Source organism: Adiantum capillus-veneris, chromosome 2, assembly GCF_014529385.1.
Source record: "Adiantum capillus-veneris isolate H3 chromosome 2, ASM1452938v2, whole genome shotgun sequence".
Taxonomy (NCBI): Eukaryota; Viridiplantae; Streptophyta; class Polypodiopsida; order Polypodiales; family Pteridaceae; genus Adiantum; species Adiantum capillus-veneris.
The window spans coordinates 71,265,855-71,278,194 of NC_140932.1; the positions used below are offsets into that span (position 1 = coordinate 71,265,855).

Genomic DNA, 12,340 nt, shown 5'->3' on the forward strand with positions numbered 1-12,340 from the left:
TTATTTCTTCTTGGTTGACTCAAGAGTTTGAGCGAGATATACGAGCTGCTTGGAACCATCTCTGGATGACCAAGAGCGATACAGTGAATTCTTATTGTGAAAGATTCTGGAGCTCTTTTCTACCCGCCTCTTCATTCAAGAAGATCTCGTTCAGAGAACAAATTGAGCGGTTTACATTGGGTCTACCTACAGAGATCCGAGACCACTGCTTGGAACAGAAGTCAGCTTCTATTCAGGAGTTGATGAGTCATGCGAAGCGGGGCTTTGCAATTCACTCTGGCAGTCTGACCTACCCCACAGATGAGGCCATGACACAACGAGCCGAACAGACTTCTGGGAATGAAAGTAGAATGAAAAAGAGCAACCCAGAGAAAAAAAGGATGCACGACCCAAGCTTACTCTTGAGGAGAGAGCTCGCTTCATCAGAGAGGGGAAGTGCTTTGGATGCGGGGAACATGGACATATTTCCGCGAAGTGCCCTGATAAGGCACAGAAAGAACAGAATGATAAAGACGACGACAGGTCTGAGAGTTCGAGAGCAGCTGAGGAATGTGGCAGAAAAGGCAGATAGAAAAGTAGAACCGGTACCACATGGCGTGGGACTTGCACCGAATCAAATGAATGAAAGTACAAACTTTGCCGTTTTTTTGGGGCAAAGTGAAGGATCAAGAAGCTCTTTTAAAGGAGCCAAGGCCAACTTCTTTTCACTTGGAATTGGCGGCTCGATTTGGAACTACGCCCGACAGACTGACGCCACAGGCGGAGGTAGTTCGACTGGCACCCGGATGGGATGTTGCCATTACACCGAGCATTGGCAAACTTCGTTTGCAATGACAGGGGTGTTCAGGGCACGTGAGTGACGTTCTACTCGGGATCCCTTGGTACCACAAGAACTACGCCGTGGTTGACTACCGGGCCGAGAAAGCGACTTTGATAAATGAAGGGCTTAGAGATTGTACTTGATGAACTTCAGTTTTCTTACTCATTCTTTTGGGAGAACTGAACCATGGATAAAAGTTGAATATGTTTTGACCTGAAGAAAAGAACGCCAAGATTTTTTTTCTCCACGCTCATGCCGATTGCTTTTGAGAGGGCCTGAAGATCATACCATTGATCTGATATCTGGAAGCACGCCACCGAATCGGCCACCTTATCGTGTGAGCCGAGTACAGAATGAAAAGATTATGAACTCAGTGAAAGACCTCTTGGAAAAGGGTCTTGTCCAGCTTAGTACTTCACCGTATTGCTCTCCAGTGTTGTTGATTTTGAAGAAAGACAGATCTTGGAGAATGTGCATCGATTATAGCACTCTCAACGAAATCACCATCAAGAACAGATTTCCGATTCCTAGGATCGATGATATACTCGACAGGTTACAGGGATCCTCGTGCTTTAGCAGGATTGACTTGAAGAGTGGATATCATCAGATCAGGATAGCGCCAGGAGATGTCTACAAGACAGCTTTTCGGACAACTTTTGGGTTATTTGAGTTTTTGGTGATGCCTTTTGGCTTAACCAATGCTCCTGCGACATTTAATCGGATGATGGACAGGATTTTTCGAGAGTACAGGCTATTTGTTGGCACTTTCTTTGACGACATCATTGTTTTCTCGAAGAATGAGGCAGAACACAGAGATCATCTGCTTCAAGTCTTTTAGGCATTACGAGATCACACGCTAGTGATTAATGCAAAGAAAAGTGAATTTTTTCCTACCATGGATACACTTTTTGGGACACATTGTGTCAGCAGCACAACAGGAGTGCAAATGAACCCGGCCAAGATAGAGACTATCCGTGATTGGCCCGACTTGAAGAATGTCCATGAAGTTAGAAGCTTCTTGGGACTATGTTCGTACTACAGGCGGTTCATACGAAAGTTTGCAGAGGTTGCTTCCCCTTTGCATATCTTGACACACAAAGGAGTGCCTTTTTCGTGGGGACCCACAGAGGTGACTGCCTTTCAGACATTGAAAGAGAAATTGACTACGGGACCTATTTTGACTTTGCCGGACTTGCAGAAGTCATTCGAAGTATATTGTGATGCTTGTGGTCGTAGTCTGGGTGCGGTCTTAATGCAAGAAGGCCATGTCATAGCTTACGAGAGCTGTTTGTTCTCTAGGCCGGAGATGACAGCACAGATTTATGAGAAAGAGCTTTTGGGCGGTTATCCATGCTCTTACTCAGTGGCGGCATTACATACTCGGAGCGGATTTTATTGTCTTTACAGACCATCAGAGTTTGCGCTACTTCTTGTCACAGAAGCAGCTTTCGGAAAAGCAGATGCGGTGGGCGAACATCTTGTCAGAGTTTCACTTCCAGATTGTCCATGTGCAGGGACAGAAGAATGTGGTGGCAGATGCTTTGTCTCGGAAACCGTTGGTTCTGGCTATTTCCGCGATACATCATAGGAGCTTCGAGGATATGGTCGATCAGTATGCCACAGATACAGATTTTGCAGATATTTTCACACGGATACGGGAGGGGGAGATAGTAGCTGGATACTCCCTTCGGGAAGGCTACTTGATGAAAAAGACTATGTTGTGCGTTACACAGCCGTTGAGGGAACAGGTTATGACTGAATCCCATTGTCCACCTTTTACGGGTCACCGCGGCATTGCTACCACCATGAAAGGGGTAGAGAGATATTTCTTTTGGCCGAGACTCAAGAAAGATGTGGAAGAGTTTGTGCGCAGTTGCTTGGTATGCCAGAAGGTTAAGAAAAAGGCAGCGGATCGCCGTCGTCGCGACTGGAAACTGAAGGAGGATGATTGGGTGCTCTTACGTTTTGAGAAGGCACGCCTACGAAAGAACAAGGGAAAGGAGAGGCTTTTTCCAAAGCTTAGTATGCGATACTACGGCCCTTTCCAGATTACTGAAAAGATAAATGAAGTCTCCTTCCGATTGAAACTGCCAGATACTTGGAGGATTCACAATGCATTGCATGTGAGTCTCTTGAACCCTGTTAAGGGTGATGATGGGGAGCCTGATGAGCAACCCGAAGTGGAAGAAAACGAGGAGATCCTTGTTCCTGAACAGATTTTGGCACATAAGGATACGAAGAATAAAGGTAAAGTCCGAAGGCGGTTCTTGGTTAAGTTCAAGAACTTTCCTGCATTTGATGCGAAGTGGATGGAGGAGGAGGACCTAGCAGATACTCCTCGGATTGTGAAACTTTACCTCGATGTTTTGGTTTAGCATAGTCTACTCCAAACGGAACCCAGAAACTCAGCTTGGCCGAAGATCTGGTGCAGTGGGATGCACAAGAGGGGAGTCGCTCCACTCCTTTGTCAACAGATGCCTCGATTTTGATATTAAAGTCACTGATGTCTCTTTGAGCTTCAGGGATACTGAGAGCTGACAGTATTCTGCTGGATGACTTTATGAAATGGAATTCCTGATTATGATACTGATTTGTTCTTGACTTCTTGTGAGTGCAGGAACTGATAGCCGAAATGACTGCAGCATTTTGGTCTGATTGATCTCGAATAGACATGGTTGCAATAGGGGTTAGTCAATCGGACATCGATGAGGTCCCGATTGGACCTAGATGTGATTGCTAGCTACATTGCCGATAAATCATGGTCTAAGATCCGAATGAATGTTGAATGTCATGTGATGTCCTGTGATGTCTGGTGATGTCCTGTGATGTCGTGTGATGTGACTGTCGATTTTGTACATGTGCTAGATGTGTGTTCCTAGTACGTAGGTACTAACAGTCAGTGTCTGCTAAGACGGTTTATGGCTTTTGTCGGTTTTGCAGGCGTAATCGCGGTCGATTACAATGCTTTCAAGAGGGGGGTATGTCACAAAGTGATGACATGGCGGACAGCAGAAACCCTAATTTCTGCCAGAAACCCTAAAATTCCTGCAAACCCTAATTTTTGCCAAAAACCCTAAATTCCGGAAATCGCGGAGGCGGATTATTAAAAAAAAAATAATAATTTTTTTTTTTTTTTTTTGGAAAATGTTGAGCGACGCGAATTTTGCTTTTGCTTTTTTTTTATAAAAAAAAAGAGAAAAGACTCTCTAAGAGAGAGAGAGAACTGATGCTTTTGATTTTAAAAGCTTTTGGGGCTCTGCTTTTGGGCATCCCTTGTAACCTTTAAATTAGTGGTGAGGGCCTCACTTCTCAGAGCATCTGGACGCAGAGTTTGAGAGTGAAACCCTAACCGCTCTCTTGTACTTTGATGATTGATTAATACAAAAAGAAATACCGAAAGGGGCGCCAGTCTTTGGGGCCAATATCTCTAGGCACGGAACTCCGCCGGGCCAGTGCAAATCTATTGTGATCTGTGAATTGTTTTGAAGTGGTTATTTGGTGCTGTCGCGGTTGATTCTTGACTTGGAGTGTCCAAGTTTGTTACAGTTCCCACCAACTTATGGGACCCCGTCCGATGGGCCCCAAGTGACGTAAAGGCATTAATATAAAGCAAGCCCACACACAAACACACACACACACACACACACACACACACGCGCGCGCGGAGAATTGATGACGTGGTAGTTGTACAAACGCCTGCACTTTGCACTGACTTGCTGACGTGGCAGCCTGCACGGAATTCCACGTTTCACGTTGACATGATGACGTGGCAGCTTGTACAGATTTCTGTGATTTATGCCAAGCAGCTTTCAGTGCCAACTTTTGAGGCCATATGCTTTTGAGTTTGATTGCTTTTGAAGGCCAAGGGCCTTTTAATATGTGCAGAGGGCTCAGTCTCTCAGATGGACCCAAAGAGAGATTTCAGCTTTTAGTCTCTTAAAGGAAAAGTTGACTTCAGATCCCGTGATTGTTTTACCAGATCTAAGGAAGTCATTTGTGGTCCAGTGTGATGCGTGTGGCAATAGCATCAGAGCAGTGCTAATGCAAGATGGTCGGGCAGTAGCTTACGAGAGCAGAATCTTGCCAGGGCCAGAAAAGACTATGCAAATCTATGAGAAAGAGTTGTTGGCCGTGATTCATGCCCTCTCTAGCTAGAAGCACTACCCGCTAGCCCCTAGCCTCGCAGATCTCACCTACCCGCAGTAGATCCTCGCCGTACTGTCAAGTCAGCCAACGTCTATAGTTTCAGCTAGCTGTTTTTAGATTTCATCTGCGTTTTCAGCGCATCGTCGTCGAGTCGTCGTCATCGCCATCCTCGCTGACATCGTGTCAGTATTCAACAGAAAGTTAGTGTTTGCAGATTTCAGCATTTCAGCCCTAGCGTTTTTAGTTTTTAGCCCGTCCTCGTTGTCGTCATCATTGTCATTGACATCGTCGGCAAGTCCATTGCATTTAGACCATTATACAAGAGTTGTGCAATCAATAGCATAGACCTCTCTCGCCATCGAGAGAGGGGCCCTTGGAGGAGGGTTTGAGAACCGTCTGGTGTCGTATTCTTCTCTCTCTTTCTCTCAGTCTCAGCACCTTCATTCACAGTAGCATTCACTTTGTTTGTGATTATTGCATTCTCTCTCTAAAGGAATGGAAGGCTCTCCCTTCTGTAAGTAAAGGGAACCCTTGAGCATAGTTCTGAGCACTCATCTTGAGCAATATCAACATTCACTTCTGTGGCACCTTACATTGGTATCAAAGCTTTGGCAGTGTCCTATATCACTTAAGGAAAGAACCACAAGATTTTTTTCTTTTGCTTGTTGCGGTCGTAGTAACCCAAGTCCACTTGGGCGTGCCGATTCCTAATCGTGTTTTTGAAGAGTGACAGATAACCCAAGAAAGAAGGGCTTGTCCAGAATGGATACTTTGCGTGAAGGTGATGAGAGTGGAGTTGGTGAGGAATAATTTTCCCCACGAGGAGGATTTTTTTCCAATCCTCCCCCTTCCCCATCTATGCCACGGTTTGCACCAAATCCTATGGAGGCTTTGGTCAAGTCGATGATGGACATGATGCTACAACAAGAGGCACAACGGGTCGTCTTGGATCGCGACAGCGAAGAAAGAAAGGCAGCCTTGGAGCGTGAGCGTGAGCAAGCGCGCTTGGCAGCCGAAGAAAGAAAGGTAGCTATGGAGCTTGAGCGTGAGCAAGCACGCGAAGCTCAATGCACAGCGACCGAAGAAAGGCGAGCGGCCTTGGAATTAGAGCGTGAGGTGCAGAGAGACCAACGCATGCAAGAGTTGGTCCTACAGGTACTCACCTCGAAATCCAAGCCGGTCAAAGACGTGGGCAGTTCCTCAGGTAGCATGTAACAAACTGCTGACATGTCAAAGCCCTAACGAATGGAGCAAACTTGCAGATGCTGGCCGAGGGGCCTAAACCCTAAGAAGAACAAGTAACAGAAGAAGTCCTACCAACTTATAGGGACCCCGTCCGATGGGGCCCCGAGTGACATAAAGGATTAAAATAAAGCAAGACCCACACACACAGGAAAAACTGATGACGTGGCAGATTTCCAAAAATTGTGCTGGCATGATGACGTGGCAGGCTGTACGGATTTCCGCGTTTTGTGCTGGCTGATGACGTGGCAGGCTGTACAGATTTTCGTGATTTACACTGACAGCTTTTGGCTTTGCTTTTTTTTTTTTTTTTGAGAAAAAGATCCTTCTATTAGTTAATGAAAACTGCCCATAGGGCTACATCCACCTCTGCAAGAGAGGGCTACAACAAGCATGGTGGGGAGACTCTCCCAATGAAAAAACAGCATATGTACAATGGGGCTAAATCAAGAGATGGGAGGAGGGAAAAGCCACACAGGTGGACAGTAGTGCCATCTGAGCACCCCCTGGACCATGGAGTAGAACGGCCCAGGGCGCCAGAGTCCAAGGAAAGCCTCGCGGCGCTCCCGCATGCGGTCGGAGCTGCCTTGTAGTCCCTCAAGCTGTCCTCTGAGAGTATGGATCAGCTCTAGCCAAAAGTCACGAACAGTCTCTGTTGGTGGTACAAGGCGAGCCTCAAAGATGCCGAAACAACGGGCCCGCCAGATAAACCAGAGAGCTAGGCCGCTGATGAGCTCCCAACACTCCGCTCTCACTGCTCCACTCCTGTGGAGTAAGGTCTGTAGCAGGCTGGAGTGTAGGTCGACCCCCCTGTATCACTATCATCCTGCTGGTGGAAGATAGCTCAAACTGAAGTGCCGGGCCCGTGAGGGTGGACCAAGCCGCTGCCCCCCAAGTGTACTGTCGAGCCGTGGAGAGGGCAGGCATCAGCCGAAGAACTCGTAGCCACACTTGCTGGGCCGAGGGACAGTCCCAAAGACAGTGACGCTGACTCTCCACCAACTGGTCACAGGCTGTACATGCGGCCCAGAGACCACTATGTACAAGCCAGCTCCCTACTGCTGTGGCTCTGTGTGCAACCAACCACTGGAACAAGGTGACGCGCCTCGGCTGTCTGGAGTCCCACAGCCTCTACCAAAAAGCTGCCAAGAACTCAACTATGAGACCCTCCTCCTGCCAATGACGTGCTGCAGCGGGGCGGGCCTCACTGTGTGTTGCAAGTATATGACGTCCAAGCCGAACAGTGTACTGAAAGAAAGGGACTCTTGGGCGGTCTGCAGAAGAGAATGGGTCCCTCCATAGCCACTCACCAGGATCCCACTGTACTCGTGCCAGTGGACAGCACTCCCAAGCCCATAGCCTCCAGTGTCCTGTCTCAAGAGCTGCTGGGTCAGGGTCTATGACGCAAGTCCTCCCACAGATGCCCACAACTCGGATCCTCTGGAAACAGCACTCTGCTACCTGCGGGGCCTCTACTGCAACTCTCTGTAGTCGTCCCCCACCCTGAAGCTCGAAGAACAGGGCTGGGACAGTCTCTGAGCAAGCCTTGACTGAAATGAGAACCTCCAGTCGTGTGAAGGCTCCCATCCATCGGGGTGCTACTGGCTCGAGAGGCGTGAGCCAGTCAGCTGGAACTGACTCTGAGATGTCCTGACACATGCTCTGAACCCCTCTCATGCCCTGTAGCTGGACAACCTGCACCTCCTCTGACAAACCTGTGAACTCTAGCCAGTCACCTAGAGAGCGCGTTGGACCTGCTGCCATGGGACCCCAAGAAACATGAGGCCTACTCCCAACCAAGTGGCCTCGCTGAGTGCTAACCATGGGGTTCCAGACGAGGGGCTGCCGTAGGCGCTCCTCCGTGCACGTCGGCTGTCTCTGCTCTAGACCATGCCGTAATAGCTCCCAAGAACGAAGCAGACTCACAGCGAATCGGTCCTCTTTGGCTTTGCTTTTTGGACTAGAAGATTTTGAGTTTTAAAGGCTTTTCACTGTAATTGCTTTTCAGGCTAGGGGCCTTTAAATATGAGGTTAGGGTTCATTCTTTGGCATGCTTCTAAAAGAAGGTGTAGAGTCTGGAGTACCGGCTTGTACTGAGTTCCGGCTTGTAATGAGTTGATGCAATATAAAGAAATACCGAAAGGGGTGCCAAGGTTTGGGGCCAATATTCTCTGGGGTGGAATTCCGCCAGTCCGTGTTGCGTGTCGTCTCTCTCTTTCAATTCAGCTGTTATTGAAGTGCTAAAAGTCTGTTCAGTCTCTTCTTTTCTATTGGCACGTGGTGCCCGTCTTGTGATAGTGGTATCAGAGCATCAGGCGTGTGCTTTTCTGAAAGCATACCGGTCCTACCAAAGAGCAGACGGAGCAAGATTGCAATTCCAAAGTTCATTGGAAATTTTGGCTTTGTGCTCCGACCCCGGACTTATTAGCCACTCCCACCCTTACTTCATTGCGCATCGGGCACGCTCCTGTCTTCACCACTCATGTCTTATAGGGCATAAGCCATAAAGATCACTTACAAGAGAAGGATCCATATTTGTTTCGAGTCACTGTTTTTCTTAGAAGCAATGCCATGCAGATGTTGGTGTCTATAGCTACCAAGCCGCACACTTCCAAGGACTTGGCAAGATTTCAAGAAAAAATTTGCTCGAAATTATATGGTTTCTGACATCTTCCTTCGAAGTGCAACTTTTGGCAGAGTGGGGTATCGTGAAATGCTTGCCATGGAAACCCTAGCGGATTATATCTTGAAATTTCTCGACATCTCTCAGCAGATGTCTCTTCTTGAATTGATAACCTTGGAGATCCAGTGCGATTGCTACCTTGGGACTACCATCGCCGCCAACGAAAACATTGTTTGTCCTAGAGCTGATGGACCATGCTGTGCTCAGCCACGACCTTATGGAATGAACCTAACCCTAATTTTTTGGTGCAGGTTTCAGGATGGAAAGTCAGTCGACTTTTTGAGCTTGATTGATGTCGAGATTGCTTTTTAAGTTTGAAATCTGTTTAAGAACTTGTTTGGTGATCCTGTTTGAAATTTGTTTGAAATGGATGGTATGTATTTTGAACCTGTTTTGGTGCCGATTTGAAATGTTTGACTTTGGTTTTAATACTGGTTTCATTGATTGATGATTTTACTCCCGGGTGGAGAAGTGAGAAATACTGTTTTGGTATTGTTTGAACCTCGGAACGACGCAGGCTGATGCTTGGGGAGCGTTTCATTGTATGTTTGAAAACCTCGGAACAACGCGGGCCAATGCCTGGGAGCGTTCTGTTGTATGCTAGAAAACCTCCGAATGACGCAGGTTGATGCCTGGGGAGCGTTTGGTTGTATGCTTGAACCTCCAAGCGATGCAGACTGCGGTCTGGGGAGCGTTTGGTTGTACAATCCTCTGAGCTCATGGCTTGGACCTTTTTAGGTTATTTGCGGGGGGGGTGATGAGGTAGTCATTGAGTAGCTTCATACGCAGACTGTTTGTCTCCGGGGAGTGCCCAACGGTGCTGTTTGTTGTGTCTTGTAACATGTATATGTAAACATTTGTGTTGCCTTGTGATGTGCCAACTATTGAATATTCCTAATTGGATGAGATTGCTTGGGTATGTAATTTTAGTGCATCAAGACACCCCGTGGAAGATCAGTACGGTCTGGGTGTGATGGCTAATTTTACTACGCCGGAATATCAAGAGTTCCGATCTGGACGAAAGGAGAAGCTAACTCGTCGATAAAAAGAGCAAACTGATTGTCCCTCGGAATTTTTTGAGATAGCTTGAGTTGTTTTGCAGATATGTTGTAATCGATGACGATTACTCTCTTTCAAGAAGGGGAGATGTAACAAATTGCTGACGTGTCAAAGCCCTAAACAATGGAGCCAACTTACAGATGCTGGCTGAGGGGCTTAAACCCTAAGAAGAACAAGTAACAGAAGAAGTCCTACCAACTTATAGGGACCCCGTGTGATGGGGCCCCAAGTGACATAAAGGATTAAAATAAAGTAGGACCCACACACACAGGAAAAACTGATGACGTGTAGATTTCCGAAAATTGCATTGGCATGATGACGTGGCAGGCCGTACGGATTTCCGTGTTTTGCACTGGCTGATGACGTGGCAGGCTGTACGGATTTTCGTAATTTACACTGACAGCTTTTGGCTTTGCTTTTTGGACCAGAAGCTTTTGAGTTTTGAAGGCTTTTCACTGTAACTGCTTTTCAGGCCAAGGGCCTTTAAATATGAGGTTAGGGCTCATTCTCTAGCATGCTTCTTGGAGAAGGTGCAGACTCAGGAGTACCGGCTTGTACTGAGTTGATGCAATATAAAGAAATACCGAAAGGGGCGCCAAGGTTTGGGGCTAATACTCTCTGGGGTGGAATTCCGCCACTCCGTGTCGCGTGTTGTCTCTCTCTTTCAGTTCAGTTGTTATTGAAGTGCTAAAAGTCTGTTCAGTCTGTTCTTTTCTATTGGCACGTGGTGCCCGTCTTGTGACATAGCACAAACAGAGATGCGGACTCCAACAATCCAGTCACCGAGAAGTTGACCTTCAATAAGTATGACGGTAAGATGGATGCTAATGTTATTCATTCTTGGCTGCATCAATTTAATGCTTACTTTGCAACAACTAAAAAAACAAAGTTTTGACAGCAGCCATGTATCTTGCCGGTGATGACAAGTTTATTTTGGAGAGGATTGTTTGAGAACATGGGCACTGCGCTCAAGTTCTTGTCTTCATTTCATCCACAAACTAATGGATAGTCAGAAGAGGCTAATGCTATTGTCTTAGATCTGCTAAAATGTTGTGTGTCAGATAATAAGGGCAAGTGGGAACAATATTTGCCTATGCTTGAGTATGTGTACAACAATACGGTGCATTCGTCAACTTGCAAGGCACCTTTTGAGATTGTTGAAGGCAGCAAGAAAGTTCCTCCCATTTTGCATACGAAGGACAAGATCTTTGAGGCAGATCGATACGTTGAGAACATGGATGAAATGTATAAGAAGATTAAGCTTGCCTTGGAGAAGACTCGGACAAAGCAGAAAAGGGTTGTTGATCGTCATCGTCGTGAGTTACCGTTTTCACCTGGTGATTGGGTACTTTTACGGTTTGAAAAGGCAAGGTTAAAGAAGATGAAGGGCAAGGAAAGGTTATTTCGGAAGCTCAACATGCGTTACTATGGGCCTTTTCAAGTGCTTGATAAGATCGGCAATGTTGCTTATAGGCTGAAATTGCCTGACACTTGGAAGATTCATAATGCGTTTCACGTTAGTCTTCTAAGACCCTTTGTGTGGGTGATGTGCCAGAAGATATGCCGCAGATGAGATCTTGGTTATTTTGGCACATAAGGAATGAAAAGTAAAGGGACAAGTTGCAAGACGCTATTTAGTGAAGTTCAAGAACTATCCACCTATGGATGCAAAGTGGATGGAAGAGCATCAACTGTCAGAGTCACCAAATGTATTGCAGCTTTACCTTGAGGCCTTTGGGTTACAGCCTACGTATGTCCCAACCCAACGTGTGCAAAGAAGGGGTAATGATGGAGCTAGCACATCAAATGTACATACGGATTAAGTGGAATAGAAGTGTGCATCGCTCTTCAAGTGTTAAAGGTATTATGCTCACTTCTATTATAGATGGAAATGACAAAAGTATGAAGGTTTTATAATTCATTTGTATCTATGTGTTATGACCTTTCTCGTAGGGACATGCGATGATAAAAGCGTGCTAACAACCTAACAACACAAGATCATCAATGGCATGTATGTATGGCATGCAATCGAGGACGTTTGTGATTTCAAGAGGGGGGTATATCATGAGGACGTAGCAACTGCTAACCTTAGTTATTGGTTTCTTTCCCTTGATTTTTGTTTAATTTTTAGGACCCTCTTTTGAAGTTGCAAAAGGCTAGACATTGTATGGCCAGTGTGAAACGGCCGACGGCCGAGAGTTTAACCCGTAGATGGGAAGGCCTTGTTGCCACGAGTTGGTCGGGGCGACCGGCATTGGAATCCGAGCGGTAAAAGTATGTCTAGGCTCTACTCAAAGTTTGAAGAGAAGATCACCCGATAACTGGGCTACATTGCATTTTTTAATGTGGTCCCAGTGGTGATAGACGGTAAGATGACCAGTGGAAGTGCC

At 46.6% G+C, this 12,340-nt stretch overlaps 1 protein-coding gene across 3 annotated transcripts in view; it reads left to right on the top strand.

The window, feature by feature from the left end:
• LOC147462953 (uncharacterized) overlaps window positions 1–12,340 on the top strand; it is a 43,056-nt gene that overhangs the window by 14,119 nt on the left and 16,597 nt on the right. The gene's annotated exons all lie outside the window — the stretch shown is intronic.